The sequence below is a fragment of the Lutra lutra genome, chromosome 16 (genome assembly GCF_902655055.1).
Source record: "Lutra lutra chromosome 16, mLutLut1.2, whole genome shotgun sequence".
NCBI lineage: Eukaryota > Metazoa > Chordata > Mammalia > Carnivora > Mustelidae > Lutra > Lutra lutra.
Genome location: NC_062293.1, coordinates 31,695,097 through 31,715,335, shown reverse-complemented (window position 1 = coordinate 31,715,335; position 20,239 = coordinate 31,695,097). Strand labels below are relative to the sequence as shown.

The window sequence follows — 20,239 nt, the reverse complement described above, 5'->3', positions numbered from 1 at the left end:
AAGGGAAGAATGGATTCCCAGGATGAAGGGGAAGCAGAGTCAGGGACAAGGGTGCCTCCCAGGAACAGCATGAACAGCTGAGAACCTGCTGTGTTTAAGCATAATGAGGTACTCAACTACGGCCAAGGCTCAGTGAAGAGCTGGAGATCAAGTGAGACATAGACAACGGAGGTAAAGAAACACAGGAAATGAACTAGGAGAGGAAAGGTGGGGGGTGGATACAAGAAAGGAAATAGGGAAAACCAAGAACTTTGAGGCCATAAGCAATATTTACATCATAATGTACACTCAACAGCAGCTTGACTAGAAGTTGTGCTAGCTACCCCCATGCCAAGAAGATGAGGGGAGAAAAAAAGTGTAGGAATGAGCCAAGTCCTTACCTTCCAAAGTAGAAAAACAATCACGTAATACTAAAAAAAAAAAAATTTTTTTAAAGGAAGAAAGAAAGCAAAGAAAAGCATCCCACCTAGAAATACAGATGTAAATGGCAAGGAGGACAGCCTAGAAGAATTGAGGGCAGCTGCCTCTAAAGGAGAGGACTGGTCAAGGAACACTCAGAAGAAAGGGCTGTTCTTTCAAAGAGTAACTGTGTATAACTTGTGTATCAAATCTTTCTACCAGCAGTGCTTTGATAGAACAAAAAATATATTCTTGGGCACCTGGGTGGCTCAATCAGTTAAGTAACTGCCTTTGGCTCAGGTCATGATCCCAGTGTCCTGGGACTGAGTCCTGCATCAGGCTCCCTGCTCAGCAGGGAGTCTCCTCCCTCTCCCTCTGCAGCTCCCCTTGCTTCTGCTCCCTCTCTCTAATAAATAAAATGTTTTTTTTTTAATTCTTAACTATTAAATAGCAAGAGATGCTCTATTACCATAGATTTTTTTTTTGAAGATTTTATTTATTTATTTGACAGAGAGAGACAGCAAGAGACAGACTACAAGCAGGGGGAGTGGAAGAGAGAGAAGCAGGCTTCCCCTTGAGCAGGGAGCGGGATGCAAGGCCTGATCCCAGGACCCTCCTGGAACATGACTGGAGCTGAAGGCAGACGCCTAACGACTGAGCCACCCAGGTGCCCCTCTATTACCACAGACCTTTAGGATTCTTGTTAACCAGTATAGCCTGTAGTGTCAACTCTATGTACAAACTTGGATTGCTTTAATTTTCCCGTAGTTGACGTCAATTCTGCTTCAGAGCCCCCAAACTGCCCTGCCAGTATGACAGCAGTAACCACAAGAGCAGGGGCTTTAGTGACGATGGCTAGACCCTCCAGCGCTAAGATACTGGGGGCTCCCCACCCTCCTGAGGTCTAAACCAGCATCATGCAGCAGGACCCCTCAGGGTTAGTCGTTGAATAAAGCTTTTAATTCCCACAGCCAGCCAGGTCCAGTGGAGGGGGCTGAGGAGGTGGAAAGAGCCCTCAGAAAGCAAAGGTAGCGGGAGGGGTAGGCAGTCACATTTCAGAGAAGACGCTGTGAAGATACAGCGACCCAAGAGCATAAACCTGCAGCCTTGCAAGGGTGTTCAGGGAACGGAGCCTAAGCACCCCTTGTAGATAACAAATTAACTATATTCCTGTGCATCTGGAAGGGTACTAGTGGAGTTAGTCGCTCAGTCACGTGCTCTGTAGTTTAGACGAGGAACCCAGGTCAAGAAGAGCTGGGTTAAGTACGCCTGGCAGAGGGAGTTTCAGACAGAATGGTCAGGGAACGCCTCTCCAAAGGTGGCAGCAGAGCTGGAACAGTGAGCGGTAGCCGTGCCAAGATCTGGGAGGACAGGGAAAGGAGAGGCGAGAAAGTTCCAGGCAGGGAGAACATGTGCCAAAGTACTAAGGCAGGAACACACTTGGCTGGCTCCAGGGACAGCAAGAAGTGGGGAGGGGAAGAGGAGGTCGAAGGGCTGCTGCCGGAGAAATCGCTCTCCACCATCACCCAGCTGAAGCTGTGCTGAAGGTCAAGAACCTGGAGGGACAGGTTCACCCAACTTCCTCCAGAGAGGAGAACGGACTTGCTCAGCTCAAAAAGCCAAGGGGCTGCAGTTTCTTTTCGTTTCTTTTTAAAATTTTTTGAGTGATGCAGTTTTGAATTTTATTTTTTTAGGAGTATTTATTTATTTGAGAGAGAGAGAGAGAGAGCATGAGGGGGGTGAGGGGCAGAGGGAGAAGCAGACTCTCCACCAAGCAAGGAGCCCAACGCAGGACTCAATCCCAGGTCCCCAGGATCATGACCTGAGCCGAAGGCAGACACTTAACTGACTGAGCCACCAGGCATCCCTTGATTTTTATTTTTGAAGTTTTATTTAAATAATCTCTACAGGGGTGCCTGGGTGGCTCAGTGGGTTAAAGCCTCTGCTTTCAGCTTGGGTTGTGATCTCGGGGTCCTGAGATCGAGCCCCGCATTGGACTCTCTACTCAGCGGGGAGCCTGTGTCCCCCTCTCTCTGCCTGCCTCTGCCTACTTGTGATCTCTTGTTTGTCAAATAAATAAATAAAATCTTTATAAATGAATAAATAAATTATCTCTACACCCAACACGGGGTTCGAACTCACAACCCTGAGGTCAAGTTGCATGCTCTTCCAGCTGAGCCAGCTAGGTGCCCCTATAGTTTCTTAATTAATAAACAGAAGCAAATTCTGGAATCTATTTCAGAAATACAGTGCTTCTCTGGCTGGTAGATTAGGTACACACTACATGATCCAATAGGGGCTCACTTTCTACTTGGGAGTTCTCAGCAAATGCATTTGCCAGGAAGCCCTGGGGTCACACCACTCATTGGCCTTGGAGCCAATGCTAGGCCCTCACCCTAGCAACCCCCCCCAACTCCACCAGATGAATCTGTTCCAAGAAGGCAGTCCAGCCCCAGGGAGCAGATGGGAATGGAGGCACGCATGCGCGCGCGCGCACACACACACACGCACGCACGCACGCACCCCTTGCTACTTCTTTGAATCAGACTTTGCAAAAACAACCTCGGTCTCCAGCCAACATAAACCATAGGCAACAGAGGGCCTTATACGGCTTGAAGGTTTCTTAATCAGAAAAAGATAGATGGGCTGGAGTTGGCAGCTCCAAGTTAGAGGATAGGAGGAACAGAAAAAAGGGGGAGAAGGCAGGATGGTGGTGAGGAGCAGAATTCATCAAACTCCTTCATATCTCTTTAGCTTCTGTAGCCCCCCAGTGAGAATTCCTAGTAAGGGGCATGGCTCTTACTGCCTCTTGTTTTGTTTTGGTTTTTAAGCCAGAAGACGCCAGTAATCAAGCTGCCAACAGAACCACAGTTTGACAGACTTTTTAGTGTCTGTGTGGAGGACCGCTCTTGAGTCAGGTGACTTCCCATGAAAGTGGGATAATGTCATTTTCAGAGAAACTGGCCACTAGGGCAGTAAGAGGTCCTAAAACCAGGGAGTTCCCTGACTCCGGGCTGCCTCTGCCACAGATCCAGAACAGAAAAGGCAGCCCCAGGGAACTTTTAGGCAACTACCACCCCACACACACCCCACGAGAGTTTTTAGGGTGACTTTATTCTCCTCACCACCCCGCCCCCCACACTGACTGGGAGACCGCAGCAGCGTCCACACCAGGACCTGCTTGTATGCTGAAACCACATGTACTTGGCCTTCCTAAAGGATGCCACATGCTAAAAATAGCACACAGCACAAGCTTGGCTGGGTGGGCCTCACCAAAGTCAAAGGACAAAGCAAGGAGGTTATTCTCAGCACAGCCTTTTCTCATCAGAGCTCAAGGCACATCAGGGTGCAGGCCTCCTTCCAAGGCAGCTCGGGAAGTCACTCCTACTCCCTTCTCTGTGGAGGGACGGGAAGGAGGTCTGCGGAAGACTGAACTGGCCTTCAGATCCATCGTCCCAGGCCAAGGCTACAGGAGACAGCGTAGGGTAGCAGTGCAGCATGCTGAGGATTGGGCTTGAACAGATCTGTGCCTCCTCTGGCAGAGACAGACCAGGCTACTCCTAGGTGACAGCCAGTTGAGGGCTCAGGGCTGGGTCTCATGACCTCCATGTGAGGTCCCACAGGCCGCATTATTATGAGCCAAGGAACGACCGACTTGAGGTTGTCTTTTCAGCCAGGTGACTGAACTACACCAGAAGTCTGCAGAGCCATTTCCAGGCCCTAAGGCACAGCCGCCTAGCCTACAAGTCTGTCTTAGTCACACTCATCATTTGTGCCACTCAAAGGCACTGGACAGTTGCATAACTTGGAGCTAAAACCTGACTTTGGAAAGACAAGAGCATTAGAGTAGGATCCTGAACTTCAGTTTCCCATAAAATGAAAATATCCTGCAAAATGGGTTACAAATACCTCCACAGGGCTGTTAATGAGGCTGATGACTCAAAACACTGAAGAGCTTGACTGTTTGTGGGATACATCATTTCAATCTTAGGAACCCAGTTTTATTTTCCAGATGAGGATGGAACAGTAACAGGGCAGTAAGAAACCGTCTCTAAGCATGCAGCTAGAGAGAGAACACTCACTTAAGTGCAAAGCAGCCCTGTGTCCCCGGGTCGGCTTAGTTTACTGAGGGCCTCAGCTCCCTCACACGTAAAGGAGAAATACTTTACCTCCTAGGATTGAGATAAAATAAAAAGGGAACACAGCTGACTCTTGAACATGGGTTTGAATTGCATGGGTCTGCTTGCATGCAGATTTTGGGATGTAGTACATTACCATAAATGTTTTCTCTTCCTTATGATTTTCTTAATAACATTTTCTTTTCTCTAGCTTACTTTTTTGGTAAGAATACAGTAGAGAACACACACAACATACAAAATATGTGTTCATTGACTGCTATGTTCCCGTAAAGCCTCCATTGGCCTGTTAGTCTATTAGTTCAGCTTTTGGGGAGTCAAAGTGATTTTTTTTTTTTACTGCACGGAATGGGATGGGGTGGTGCAGCTGGTGCCCCTAACCCCCATGTCATTCAAGGGTCACTGTAGTTTGAAAAAAAAAAAAAACAAAAACAAAACCCTAAGATGCCAGGTGTACAGTAGATTCTGTATCCTATGCTGGCTGGGTCTGGGACAAGAGAGCTCTCACATTATATGCCAGTCTAGCAGGGTTCAAACTAGACATGCCCAAGACTGGATGAGAGGGTATCTGGAAGTAAAGCTCACTCCCCAGAGCTAGCCCACACCTACACTTCAGGACCCCCACTGTGGCCCAACCTCCCCCACTGGCTTCATAAAAACAGGCCTCCTAACACCCAGATGGACTGGAGAGGCAGAATGAAAAGGACATTTGTTTGTAAGGTGCCTGCAAATCTGGTCCAGCCTTGGTCCCATAGTGGGATCCTACAGGAAGTCACCAGGTGGGTGAGTGAAGGGCCAAGTAGCAAATTCACAATGAGCAAAGGCCTCAGACAACCAGCAAGGGCCTTTAAGATAATAAATAAGTTTTCAAACCAAAACAGCTTTCTGAGGGCTTAGCATCTGCCTCTCCCGTTTTGCGCTCCCATCCCCAGCCTCCTTACTATGTTCTTCTCTAGAACCATTTCTTAATTAATTGATCACTGCCCTCCAAACTGGCAAACCAAAACCTGTTGAACACACCATACATAGAGCTGATAAATAATGTCACCAAAACTGTGGATTCGTGGACTCTAGAGAGGACTAAGCCCAAACATGTGATGCTTTACAAGGTGAGACAATTAAGCTTTTACAGTTGGCCCAAAGCTAAGACCAGCACTGTCCAACTAGAACCTTCTGTGATGGTGAAAATGTTCTAAAGCCTGTCCTGTCCAATACTGGCCACACGAAGGTACTGAGCATTTGAAATGAGACTAATGTTACCAAGGAATGGGTTTTTAAATTGTATTTAATGCTTAGAAGTTTTTGTTGTTGTTATTGTTTTTTAAAAGATTTTATTTATTTGACAGAGAGAGAACAAAAGCAGGGGGACACACCAGAGGGAAGAGAGGGAGAAGCAGGCTCCCTCCTGAGCAAGGAGCCCAACTTAGGGCTGGATCCCAGGACGCTGGAACCACAACCCAAGCCAAAGGCAGATGCTTAACAACTGAGCCACGCAGGTGCCCCTAATGCTTAAAAGTTTAAATTGAAGCAGACATGCATCACTGGTTGCTACCCTACATGTAGGACAAGGCAGCTCTAGACCCTCTCCCCTAAGGGTAGGTTTAGGAGATAAGAATAGAAATTAATAAAAAATAATAATAATAAATAAGAGGTGCCTGGCTGGCTCAGTCAGAAGAGAATGCAACTCTTGATCTTGGGGTCGGGAGCTCAAGCCCCATGTTGGGTATAGTGCTTACTTACATAAATTAAAAACTTTTAAAAATATAGCACTGTAGGGGGGCGCCTGGGTGGCTCAGTGGGTTAAGCCTCTGCTTTCGGCTCAGGTCATGATCCCAGAGTCCTGGGATCGAGCCCCGCATCAGGCTCTCTGCTCAGCAGGGAGCCTGCTTCCCCCTCTCTCTCCTTCTGCCTGCCTCTCTGCCTACTTGTGATCTCTGTCTGTCAAATTAAAAAAAATATATATATATAGCACTGTAGGACGCCTGGGTGGCTCAGTTGGCTGGACGACTGCCTTCGGCTCAGGTCATGATCCTGGAGTCCCGGCATCGAGTCCAGCATCGGGCTCCCAGCTCCACGGGGAGTCTGCTTCTCTCTCTGACCTTCTCCTCGCTCATGCTCTCTCTCACTGTCTCTCTTTCAAATAAATAAATAAAATCTTTAAAAATATATATATAGCACTGTAGCATCGAAAAGCTAAGAGAACTTGAGATGCACTTAAAACAGTGGACTATGGCTTTTTTTGGAGGGGGGGGCTTTGACTTACACTATCCACAAAGCCATGCTTCCTAGCCCAAACACATCCCTGCCCATACACACCCCTGCAGGTAAATCCACCCTGCAGTATCCCAGAGGCACTCTAAGGAGCAGAATCTGAACACTCTTGACTGATGTTGATCAACCCTCCTTTTACCAGCTGAAGAAACTGAGACCCCAGAAGGGTCTAGAGCCACTGCCAGGTTTCAGTCCTGAAAGCTGTCATCGTCCCACCGCCCCCCCCACCCACCCCCGTCCTCATCCCTCAAACCAGGGCTCTTGCCAGCTAAACCCAGGGTTGAAACAATTCTCATTCCTAGGTCCTCAGCCTTTGCATTTTGACTTCCACAACTCACCTGGGGCTCGGCTTTGTTCCTGAATGCTATGGGCCTCAGTAACACGGGGCTGAGTGAAGGCAGGCAGCCAGTCTTACCAGATGGGGACAGAGTGTTTACTACCAACTGCTGTAAACTACCAAACTGAGCTGTAGAAATGTCCAAATGGCCAGGATTTGGACAGAAAGAAGACCACTTAGCAGGAGGAAACGAAAGTTAAGGAGGGGCGCCTGGGTGGCTCAGTTGGTTAAAGCCTCTGCCTTCGGCTCAGGTCATGGTCTCAGGGTCCTGGGATCGAGCCTCGCATCGGGCTCCCTGCTCTGCAGGGAGCCTGCTTCCTCTTCCTCCCCTCTCTCTCTCTGCCTGCCGCTCTGCCTACTTGTGATCTCTCTCTGTCAAATAAATAAATAAAAATCTTTAAAAAAAAAAAAAAAAAGAAAAAAAAAGAAAGTTAAGGAAAAGGACACCTTGAAAGCTACTTATTACTGAAAGCCAGTCTTCAAAATGCTGCATGATAACATACACTCCTTCACTCCAACAATCTGCTTAGAAAGCAACAGAAAGATTAGGAGAAAAGCCCACGGATTTGACTATTCCTTGGTTCTTCTCACAAAAGCCCTCCAGAGGACCTAGTTTAAGCACAAAGCCATACTTGTCGGTATCTCTGCCCCTCAATCTGTATTTATACTAGCCATTGAAACAATCCCAACTGACCTCCAGCATCACCCTCCTCAATTGTACTCAGAGGTGTGAGGATTAAAGGATCAAGGAGGTGTTTGCATGTAACTCTCCCAGCACAAGACGGTAACTGTCAAGGAAAAGGCATCCTCTAATTTATAGTTCCCACATCCCCACCAGCTACCTCTTCAGCCAGATTCTGTCCCACTCAAGACACTGCCATTGATCCTGTTTTCCACAACCCAAGTATAAAATCAGGTATTGGAGCCAGCAGAGCTGCTCTGTGGAGCGCCACAAACAATGGGTATTTCATGTTAAATGATCATAAAGGTGAAACCTGCATGAAGCATTACACCAGAAAGGGCTGTGGGAAAAAAAAAGAACTTGCCTTAGAAAGCCAAGGTTAGGATTTAAATACATCCCACGCAGATTAGCAGCTCAAACCACGGGAGAGGATTTCAGTGGGACAAGAGGCCCAGAGGACCCCTGCCTCCCCAGAGCAGAGGAAAACAGAATGGCAAACAGAAGGTGGCTTACTCATACACAAAACTGACTTCCTTACAACAGCACAGCAGACCAAGCTACGGAGAGGTCCTCTCCTTCTACACGCACAGTGAAGATTAGGAAGGAGTGGCCTGGGGAGAATGGGCAGGAAGGCACCAGCTGGCCAGGCACATGGGGTGCCCACTCCTCAAAACCCTGAAACGTGTACTCAACCAAATCATGTGGCTTTAGGCTAGAGCCAGGAGGCTGGGAGCAGTGTGGGGAAACCAATTTGCTTTCCTTCCAACCAAGTATCCAGGTCAGAGGCTAGCGAGGAGGGGTATCTTTAATAAAATCCAAATCACTCAAGTGATTCAAGAGAAATTAACGTTAATCTCAGAGATTCGTTAGGAGGAGAAAAAAAGCAATGCTTGAACAGCCATCATGAACCAGGCACAATGCCCAGTCTAAAATATAATCTCAATCTGTCTTTAGGATGAGAGGGAACACTGTAAAGGCTAAAACTAGTCTTCACCCACAAACGAGGGCTATGGCCATGCCTGGGTCCAACACCCACAAATAATTTAGATTACCAGCTACAGCAAAACAGACTGCTTTAAAATATTGATGTTCAGCAGCCTTACACCAGAGCCACATCCACCTAGCATCTGAGCAGGTCCCGTTGACAGCAGACACCTTTGTGCTCACCCTACAGGGACCAGGAGTTGCTGTACTTCCTAAAAAATGGCTGGGCGGAGGAAAAGATATTCATACAAAAGGCTCTAGGGACCAAGATACGTGTCACTCAAGGGCTTAGATGGGATCTATTATCTGCAAATTTTGGGCCATCGCCTAGCAATGTGCATGACAAAGGAGCCAGTTTAATCCAGGTAGGCACGGAGGCTTCAGTGATTTGCATATCTGTAGGATCAAAAGGCCCTCTCTGATCCTAGAGCCATATTTCCTCTGAGAATACACCCCAGAATTACTTCCCAGAACCCACAAAACTAGTTAAGAGGTGGAAGAGGTGGGGCGCCTGGGTGGCTCAGTGGGTTAAAGCCTCTGCCTTCGGTTCAGGTCATGATCCCAGGATCCTGGGATCAAGCCCCACATCGGGCTGTCTGCTCCGCAGGGAGCCTACTCCCTCTTCTCTCTCTCTCTCTGCCTGCCTCTCTGCCTACTTGTGATCTCTGTCTGTCAAATAAATAGATAAAATCTTAAAAAAAAAAAAAAGAGGTGGAAGAGGTTAAAGTTCAACACAAAAGCCCCCCCAAAACATAATTTCACTTGTTCCCAGTGCTCAGAACGTTTTTTTAAGTTTTATTTATTTTTTAGTAATCTCTACACAATGTGGAACTCAAACTCACAACCCCCAAATCAAAACTCGCATGCTCTACCCACTGAGCCATCCAGGCGTCCCTCAGAAAAAAATTTTTTTTTTTTTAAGATTTTATTCATTTGACAAGAGATCGTAAGTAGGCAGAGAGTCAGGCAGAGAGAGAGGAGGAAGCGGGCTCCCCACTGAGCAGAAATCGCGATGCGGGGCTCGATACCAGGACCCTAAGACCACAACCCGAGCAGAAGGCAGAGGCTTTAACCCACTGAGCCCCAGGCGCCCCCAGAAAATATTAAATAATCAGCAGGTGAACTACTTGAATGCCAGAAACAAAGAAATGTGAAAAATGATCAAATCATGCTCATGCTATCATCTATCCACTCATTTCAAAGGTGCTCTGTGCCTTTAAGAGCAAAGGGGATGGGTGGTGCTTACTAAGAGTCCAAGCTTTGCTTTCTGAATAGTTTTAAAAAAAAACACAACAAACTAATTTGAGAAGCACTTGGTTACAAGAACACAGTAAGGTTACCAGTTGCTAGAGTTAACAGCTTTTTGTGAATGGTGTTCCTTGATCATGATCGTAATTGCGACAAAGGGGGGAGGGGGATAGGAAACCAACAGATATGACCGTACCAGGCAGGTGTCAAGCAGCCCAGATTCCCCTGCAAGAGGTAAATTTAAACACAAAGTAGCCTACACTTCAGTAGGGAAAAGATAGTTGGCTTAACCTAATTGCTCTGCCCATACCCACTACCCGGCTGGAGCGGCGGCCTTCACTAACACCTGGGGTGAAGAGCACCGGGTTTCTGTTAGCGGCGGCCGAGCGGGAGGAAGGCACCAGCCAACCTCGGCATCTCTGCAGGAGAGATCTCGAAAGGCCCAGGAGTTCCAACAGTCCCAGGTCTGTTCGACACCGCCCACCATCAACAGCGCCTTTCCTTCTCTAAGCCTCCCTCCGAGGTGGGGGATAGGGAGGGACTGTACCTTAGGGCACAACGGAACTGGTGAGAGCCTGCCCCGAGGCATTCAGACCACAGTCTTCCCAAGCCCATTTTGACCCATAACCCCGAAACTAGCGTGGTTCCTCCACAACGCGGGCCGGGGGGGGGGGGGGGGGACGCTGGTGCAGGCGGAGTGTGACACGTGACCCACGCGCCCCGGGGCATGAAGTCAGCGGGCACTACCGCCAGGACAGCCTCCACCTCTCCCGACACCCTTGAAGGGGCTGCATATGCTAATCCTCTCGAGAGACATCATGCCCCTGACCTCAGGGCCCTAACTCGGTTCCAAAGGTCCCTGCCCCCAAAACCGTTCCAATCACCACGGTGCCCTAGCCCATCCTCCGCGTTCCGCAAATCAACCCTCTTCCCAGGTTCGCCGAACTGAACTCCCAGGGGCTAGGCTACCTGCACGGGTTTGCCACCACCGTGCCTGGGTTGGGAGCAACCCAGCGCGAGCTTAAGGGGCCCAGAAGTTGGATAAGGTTCCTGAAGTGACCATTTCAACTCCAGCCCTTTAGGAGGAAGAAAGGGGTGCCCGCGGGCCTCGGGGCACCTCCTCGCCCTTACGAGCGCCTGGCCCTGCCCACAGCCCGCCCCGCCGCCGCCTCTCCCAGTTCCCACTTGGGTACACACGACCTTTGAAAAGTAAACGCGTGCGGGGTTGGGCGACCTTGGGTGGGACGCGCTCGGGTCTGTCTCACGGGAGGGAGTGCACGCTTGGGGAAAGTTAAACCGCAGAGGGGTGCCCCGGGCGCCGCGTCCTCGCCTCCCTACCCACTGAGGGCTGTGACGCGCGTGGGGGGCACCATGCGGCCGCAGGCCATGGCTCCAGCCGCGCACACGCGACCTGTCAGCGGGAGCCCGCGGGCAGACAACCCCGGCGGGGGAGGAAGAGGGGGCGCGCAGGCGACGACAGCGAAAGGGCCTGCTTTTCAGCAGGCGATGGGCCGGATCCCCTCCTCAGGCTCTCGGCTTCCGCAGCCTAGCGCCTCCGGGACACCTGGAGCGCGCGTCGCACACCGCACCTGCACCCTACACTCCCCGCGCCCGACGGCGCCGCCCTCGGGGGCCTGGCAGGTGGTCCTCGCGCCAGCCGCCCGGGCGGCCCCAACTCACCAGGTCCTCGGCGACAGTCGGGATGCAGAGTCCTCGCCCGCCGCCGCCCCCCCCACCCCCAGGCCCAGCAGCCCAGCCCCGCTGCGCTGCGGCCGCTCCCCCACGTGCTTGCCCAGGCCGGAGGAACACAGAGACATTAAATACTGAGGACGCGCCGCTACGTGCCCGCTGCGCGACGCAAGGCCCCGCCCCCCGCCCTGGTGCCCCGCACCGCCCCACTCACCTGCGCGTGCGCGCCGCCTGCCTCTCCCGCCCGCGCTTCTCCCAGCTGCGCCAGAGAGGGCGCGGTCTGGAGCGCCTCGCCAACATCCCGCAGCCGCCGCCCGCAGCCTGGCCTCGCTCGGGCTCTCGCGAGAGGAAGTATAATCTCGGCGTGGTTGGAGAGAGCGGCCTGGCTGGAGCCTGGGGAAACGTCGCGGAACCTCAAAGGTCTACCCGGCGAGCGCAGCGTGGAGTCTCCTGCCTCAGCTCCCGGCGTCAGTTAGACCATCTGCCTGCCGCGTCGCGGACAGCCTCCTGGAAAAGGCGGAGTGGCCTGGCCGGGGAGGGGCAGGGCTCCCCTTTGCTTCCCCGGAACTGTCAGTACTTCGTAACGCATAATCAGGTGGCCATTAATAATTGTTCAGTAATGACTGCAGAATAGGGAGTACCTCGCACTACTCAAATGCAACTTCTTTGCCCATTTTCACATTCGGTGAGGTTGAACTGAAACAAACACTTTCTTCTAAATGGGTTTGAGTTTTGGAAAAATTCCTGTGAAGAGGTGGTCACCACGAGTCACTAACTCTGCCAGGAAACTTGGGAAAATAAATTGCCCCCAGACAAGTGAACAGGATGGGTCGCAGTTGGCTGGGCCTGTTCTCAGTCTTAAGAAATAGGGACGTGAAGTAAACATTTGGGCAAAATACAGAAAATAGATCATGCTAACCACTAACCATTCATCCTCATTAGTGACCAAAATGCAAATTTAAATGACAATGAGATACCATTTACTATTGAGTTTTAAGTATTAATTCATATATATATATATATATATATATGAATCCCAGTTGCATGCTGCGATTAGTGTTATGAAGGAAACAGAGGAAGCTGAAATAGGAAAGAAATAGCAAGGTTCTATGGTTCCAAAAGACGTAGGGTAAAACTTAAACTGAAACCTAGTGGATGAGAAGGAACCAGCCTTGCAAATAGCATTTGGGAATAAGGATTAGGAAGTATTCCCAGCAGAGGCAACAACACAGGCAAAAGGAAGAAACAGCTTCTAGTGGACTAGAAGGTCAGTGTGGATAGAATATATAGTGGGGGTTGAGCGCAATGCTGGAAAAAGAAGATTGCAAACAGGTAAAAGAAGGTTGCAAACTGGGGAGAGGATAAGAGAACTAGACCACCTTATAAACTATAGTAAAGCTTGGATTTTATTCTACTCTGCTTAGCCCCAAAGCTTCCACCTCAGGACCTTTGCACTTGCTATTTCCTCCGACTGGAATATTCTGCAGACTACACTCATCTTTTTCAAGTCCTTTGCTCAGTGGTCAGCTACTCAGTCTCAGTGAAACTTTCTCTGTTCTCCCTATTTAAGATTGTAATTACACATATGCGTGCGGGTGCACACCCCCACCCACACAATTCTCTGTCCCTCACCCCTTCTTTATTTTTCTTCACAGCACTTACCACTATCTACATTCTATATACTTCATTTATTCACAAGAGCTGATATCATTGGGGGCATGACATATGGAGGGCACACAGTTAAAAAAAGCATTTAGTGAATAAGCGGGAATCCATTTAAAAAGGTTAAGTAGAAAGTAATACTAAGAGTGCATAGGTGGCTCAGTCAGTTAAGCATCTGACTCTTGATCTCAGCTCAGGTCTTGATCTCTGGGTCCTGAGTTCAAACCCTGCGTTGGGTGTGGAGCCTACTTTAAAAGAGAGAGAGAGAGAATGATACAATATAACTTCTGTTTTTAAAAGGAAGCTGAAGCTGCTATGGAAAGAATGGATTAGAAGACCAGTACAGAAGCAGGGAGACCAGAAGAGAGACTGCTACAATGAGCCAGATGAGAAATTGTGCTGGCCTGAGCTAAGAGTCATGGCAGTGGGTATGCAGAAATGGCTTTGAACACAAGGTATATTTTGGAAGAAGTACCAACAAGACTACTTCACTCATGTTGAAGTAAGGAAAAGGGAACAATTAACAGTCCTTCCTCTGGCTTGAACCACTATGTTAAATGGGGTACAATTTATTGAGATGAGGGAAGATGGGGACAGTGAATCATTGGTTTTATTTGGGACCCACTATATATATAGTGTTTTGTGACTGTCAAGTGCAAATAAGTAGTTAAATTGTATATGCACATCTGAAGTTCAAAGTGGCAGAAATTGGAAATACAAATTTGTGTTGAAAATCATTTAAAAAGTGGATATTTTAGGGGCACCTGGGTGGCTCAGTGGGTTAAGCCTCTGCCTTCAGCTCAGGTCATGATCTCAGGGTCCTAGGATCAAGCCCCACATGAGGCTCTCTGCTCAGCAGGGGGCCTGCTTCCCCCTCTCTCTCTGACTGCCTCTCTGCTTGCTTGTGATCTCTCTCTCTGTGTCAAACAAATAAATAAAATCTTTTTTTTTTTAAAGTGGATATTTTAAAGAAAGACAATGCCCTGGTGGTGGTGGAGGGATGGAATGTCTACGGGGGAGAACCTGGGAAGATGATGTCTAAGCTGTTATGTCCTGGAAGGATTGGTAGGAAAAAATGGGGAGAAGGAGGAAGTAGAAGAAAGAGGGAGACAAGACTATGAATATGGTTATGAGGAGGGGCAGAAAAGCAGGAGGAAATAATATCAATGTGTTAGTCCTATCCTAGGTGTGGTCACATGAGCGAAGGAAGAGGTGAAGTAGGGTAACTGGAGTACTAGGGAAAGTGTAAGACACAGTTCTTGGGGCCAGGGGTGGGGCGTGGGAGCTGAAGACAGGATTAACTATAATCACAGCTAAAGATCAACCCAGCAGCTGTGGCGGAGGCAGAGGTGGCCAGCCACAAGGTCAGGGCAGTGCAGAGGTCACAAGGTGGCCCTAGTATGAGAATGAGAAGGTGGAGGAATGAGAAGGGAGGTGAGGATGGGGGGCCATCTTAAGAATTTGGCCCTGCTGGGATGCCTGGGTGGTTCAGTTGGTTGGGTGGCTGCCTTCGGCTCGGGTCATGATCCCAGCATCCTGGGATCGAGTCCCACATTGGGCTCCTTGCTAGGCAGGGAGCCTGCTTCTCCCTCTGTCTCTGCCTGACTCTCTGCCTACTTGTGATCTCTCTCTCTGTGTCTCTCTGACAGGTAAATAAATAAAATCTTAAAAAAAAAAAAAGAATTTGGCCCTGAGGAAGAGGCTTAAACTTAGCAAGTCTGCTTAAGACAGGGATTTTAAGGGGTGCCTGGGTGGCTCAGTGGGTTAAAGCCTCTGTCTTTAGCTCAGGTCATGATCCCAGGGTCCTGGGATCGAGCCCTGCATCAGGCTCTCTGTTTAGCATAAAATAAAATTGTTTGGTTTTTTTTTTAAAGATTTTATTTTATTTATTTGACAGAGATCACAAGTAGGCAGAGAGGCAGGCAGAGTGAGAAGGAGGGAAGCAGGCTCCCTGCCAAGCAGGGAGCCCGATGTGGGGCTCGATCCCAGGATGCCAGGATCATGACCTGAGCCGAAGGCAGAGGCTTTAACCCACTGAGCCACCCAGGTTCCCCAATAAAATAAAATCTTAAAAAAAGGGGGGGGGGATTTCAAGATAGGATATATAAAACAGCTTCAAGGACTTTTGTGAACCCTCTGAAATTGCTCACATAGTTTTTTAAGTATGATGTTTTTCTGTGAAAATAGTCATGGATAGCTTCTATCAGATTCTCTAATCCTGATGTTAAAAAATAATAATAATGGGAACCTGGCTGGTTTAGTCTGTAGAGCATGTAACTCTTGAGCTCAGGGTCGTGAGTTGGAGACCCACATTGGGAATAGAGATTACTTAATATATATTTTTTTTTACTTAAAAATTTTTTTTAAATAAAAGAATAAGAATCTGGTAAGTGGAACAAGACAGAAGGTAACAGTGTATCTTTAAAAAAAAAAAAAGGAATATGTCAGTTAGAAGTAGGAAGTGACAAAGGAGACCAAAAGAAAAAGCTGGGGAGTGAGTAGTGCCTGTCTTAGGGAGAAGGCACTCAATCCAGTCTAATCAAGACACTGCCCTCACTGGTTAAGTGGCAATGGTCAGATCAGAACCCAGTACTATTATGCATTTAAATCCTAGAACTCTGCCCCTCATCCTGTTTCCATACCCACGAAGCAACCTTCTGATAATTCTCTCCGGGGAGAGAAGCCATGGCTGGACTGCCTTACAGGTAGATTTCGGTCACTGTAAATTACACAAATGACCCTCTTGTTTTCTCCATCTCGTAGACCTTGTAAAGGTTTGTTGTTTGAGTCAGCTGTCAGTTCTGGAACTCAAACGTGGTGGAGTTTCTGAACCTGTCATAAGGCGAGTTTCTGAACCTGTCATAAGGCTGAGTGAGGGCTTTAGGACCACAGCAACTTTCATCAAAACATCACCAGTATGTCCTCTTGTGAGGCTCTTGTTTTTTGTTTTTTGTTTTAAGTAGGCTCCACACCCAACGTGGTGCTTGAACCACAACCCTGAGATCAAGAGTCACACACTCTACCGACAGAGCCAGCCAGGTGCCCCTGTGAGGCTATTACAAAGTCAACCAGTTGTCTTCTCTTGGCAGCAGAAGGAACTTTTCCAGTGCTAGCAAATATGAACTGTCCCCTTAATGGGCAATATAGTGAGGGAGTGTCCTAGCACCTTCAGTTTCATTGAATAAACAAGTGAAACTAAACCCCTCCCATTCCCCACTGGTTTTACCCCCAGGATCATGGTGTGTCTACAGAGAAGAGTAAATGATCTACTCTGAAAGAAGTCAATAGAAAGAGTTAGGGAAGGACATCTGGGTGGCTCAGTCCATTAAACATCTGCCTTTGGCTCAGGTCATGATACCAGAGTCCTGGGATTGAGCTCCACATTGGGCTCCCTGCTCAGCAGGAAGCCTGCTTTTTCCTCTCTCTCTCCCCCCCTGCTTGTGTTCCCTCTCTTGCTGTCTCTCTCTGTCAAATTAAATAAATAAATAAATAAATAAATAAATAAATAAAATCTTTAAAAAGAAGAAATAGAGAATAATAATACCCATAGCTAATACTTAATGAGCACTTAATGCCCAGCACTGTGCAAAGTACTTTCTTCCAATCCTCCACCAGCCTCAGATAATAGACGCTCTCATTCTACTGCATTCCCATTCTGCAGCCCTTAGTCACACAGCAGTGGAGGCAAGGTTTTAACCTCAGAAATCTGACTTGAAGCCCATGGATTAACCAACTCACTATAGCACTACTGGAGACAGACCTAGAGAATCAGCAAGCAGTTTGATACAGAAACATGGCTGCTCCATGTTTGATTTGTGTCACCTTAAAAAAGATATGCTGAGAGGCGCCTGGGTGGCTCAGTGGATTAAAGCCTCTGCCTTTGACTCAGGTCATGGTCCCAGGGTCCTGGGATCAAGCCCCACATCAGTCTCTCTGCTCAGCAGGGAGCCTGCTTCCTCCTCTCTCTCTGCCTGCCTCTCTGCCTACTTGTGATCTCTGTCTGTCAAATAAATAAATACAATCTTTAAAAAAAAAATATGATGAAATCCCAACCCCAGTACCTCAGAACGTGACTTTATTTGGAAACAGGTTTGTTGCAGATTTAAGTTAAGCTGAGGTCATGCCAGAGTAGATTTGACCCCTAATGCAATCTGACAGAGAGCCACAGGAAGACAAGAAACACAGGGAGAAGCGCCATGGGACAAGAAAGAATTGGATTTATGCATCTGGAAGCCAAGGAATGCCAGAGATTGGCAGCAATCCACCAGGAGTGAAGAAGAAACAACACTTCTCGAACACCTTCATTTTTTACTTCTTCCTTCCAGAACTGTGAGACAACACATTTCTGTTGTTTTGAGCCACCCAGTTTGTGATACTTTGTTCCAGCAGCCCTAAGACACTGATACAGTATCTTTCTTTCTGGAACCCATGGCAGACAGTTGGTGAAAGGGAATGTGAAGTCATTTAGCTGGTGATAAAAGGGAGCTGTCCCCTTCCTCCCCCTCTGGACCCAAGGTGTGCTAGCAGAGGCCCCATCCAAGGGGTTATCATGAAGGGGCCTCAGAGAGCCAGCACTTAGGCTATCGCCCCATCACCACCATATATTTCCTGGGAACTTCTCAGCTACATATTTAAGACCTTGATTCAGGTTCTGTTCAGTGGGCGTCATGCAGGGGTGTGTTCGGCCCTTTCCCAGAGCCTCTCCACTCCTCTCAGCTTCTTGCAATGGTAGTACAATTGGGAAGTAGAGCCTAAGAAACTCTGTAAACTACTTCAGACAGGGTGAAGTTGTACCCCAAAGCAATTTAGGTCCTTCAGCTATAGCGAAGCTCGTGGACACAGAGAAGCAATTAATTATCAGAGATTGTTACCTACTTTATTTTATCCCGTGGGAGGGATTTCCTTCTGGGCCCACTGTCACGATCCTCCCAGGAGGCCACCTCACCATGCTGCATGTCTGTGTAGGGATGCTCAAGTTGCTTGGACTCTCTAAGAACGCTGCAGTGAGCCCCCTCTGGTAAGGTTTATAATCTGTTGTACAGTGTTTATTTTGTTAGTGTGCATGCCTTTTGGTACACCACTGCAACTGGGATTGTCTGAAACAGCAAGATCTAGGAGTCTCAGATAACCCACAGGGATGGGAACTTCTGTGGGATGACACCTTTTCCCAAGGCGACTCACCTCTAGGAGTGATGGGGTAGAGCACATGACGATACGGGAGCTCAGACACTGCACCCAAATTTTTCCATTGTCCCCAACCTCCACTCACCCTCCACGAGTCCTCTGGAACCATTTTCTTGGCTCTATCTATTCTAAAACCTGGCAAGTTTCTGACTTCTGTTTGATGAGACACTCCAGGTTCCTACAAACTAACATGTTCCATCGAGAACTGCCAGTAGCCCACACGGTGGCATTGTGCAAATTAGGTAACAGGTGTCCCCTCCCCCAGACAGACACAGCTCTGTGCCAGGCTCCATAGTGAGCAGAGTGCAATGGCACAGTCTAGATTTCAGCCTCTACTTGCCCTTGGGCTAGATGTCCTTGTGCAGGACACAACCTGCACAACCCTCCATGACATTCCTGCAGTTGGCAGTGAGCCCTAACAGGACAAGTGCTGTCTACTATGACACAGTCAGGCAACCAGACCTCCAGGGGTTTTGTGCACCACACTGCAATGGCTTCATTCACTTAATCACTGCCAAAGCCTAAAGTATTGCCTTGTTCAGTACAGGTTTTGGTTTGGTTGGTTTTGGTTTTTTGTTTTTAAAGATTTTAAGTAATCTCTATACCCAACATGGGGCTTGAACTCATAACCCTGAGATCAAGAATCACATGTTCCACTGACTGAGCCAGCCAGGCGTCCCTCAGTACAGATATTTAAAATGCTCTTGTGGCAAACAGTCTCTCCTTAGCTAGCCTGCCCACTGCTCCCTTACAGTGTATTCAATAAATTTCGATCTCCTTTGTTCTGCCTTGGGTGAATTCTTTCACTGCCCACACATTGGCCTCCACCGGATTGGGTCACCCCCATTTGGTGGCCCTCACAGGTTGGAACCGCAGCCATGCAGGGCCAGGACTCTCCACGGATTTTCTGGGAATGTCTCCAGACTCTCCCTCGGTGGACCGACTCTAGTACTCCCTGGGAATCTGATGACCTCCAGCTGAGGTTACTCCTCCATGAGGATCTGAGCCCCAGAGGGAACCTGCTGGACCACCCTTGCCCAAAAGGGTGAGGGATTTTCCCCCTTGCCCTTCAGAGGATCCTTCCCTCCCCCTTCTTTCAACTTTCGGTCCTCTGTCAGCCTAACCCTAGTGTTCCTCAGACAGCTGAAGGTCTCTGGCCAGGGCAGCTCTCTGGTGTTGGTCTGAAGGGCTGAGGGCAGAGAGGTGGGACTGCCTGTGTCCTCGCCTCTCACACTCCATCCGCCTCTCACACTCCATCCCCCCGAGGTGTCCGTTCCCAATGTGTGGCACAGTTGGCAGTGGCAGCCCACCCAGGGTGAATCCACACATACTGCAGACTCATTTGGAACCCCTCCTGAAGCCAGGTGACTCTCAGCCTTGCTTCTTGCTTCTCTTTCGCATCCCCTTTTTTCCTTTGTTCCCATGGGTCCAGCCACCATCTTGATCTATGTTACTGTGGGTCTGAGTGAATCCAACAATTCCATACACAAGTGATGATTCCACAAGGGTTCCAACCCATGCCATCAGGGGTCCCCTCCCCCGAAGACCCATGGACCTGACCACCAGAGAATCTCACTCAGATCGCCTCTGAGCACATTCATCTAACACCATGCTCTGGTCTTTAACCGCACAGAACCCCTGATGGAC

At 48.7% G+C, this 20,239-nt stretch overlaps 1 protein-coding gene and 1 long non-coding RNA gene across 2 annotated transcripts in view; one reads left to right on the top strand and one right to left on the bottom strand.

Annotated features, from left to right (window-relative positions):
* The window catches only part of AKAP1 (A-kinase anchoring protein 1), a 33,530-nt gene extending 21,643 nt beyond the window's left edge, over window positions 1-11,887 (bottom strand). Inside the window, exon 1 of the mRNA XM_047708959.1 lies at window positions 11,738-11,887. The gene's annotated coding sequence lies outside the window, so the exon portion shown is untranslated. The remainder of the gene's footprint in view (window positions 1-11,737) is intronic.
* Window positions 11,888-11,997: 110 nt separating this feature from the next.
* The window catches only part of LOC125088042 (uncharacterized), a 43,404-nt gene continuing 35,162 nt past the window's right edge, over window positions 11,998-20,239 (top strand). Inside the window, exons 1-2 of the long non-coding RNA XR_007123558.1 lie at window positions 11,998-12,341; window positions 13,709-13,910. This is a non-coding gene — a long non-coding RNA (uncharacterized LOC125088042). The remainder of the gene's footprint in view (window positions 12,342-13,708; window positions 13,911-20,239) is intronic.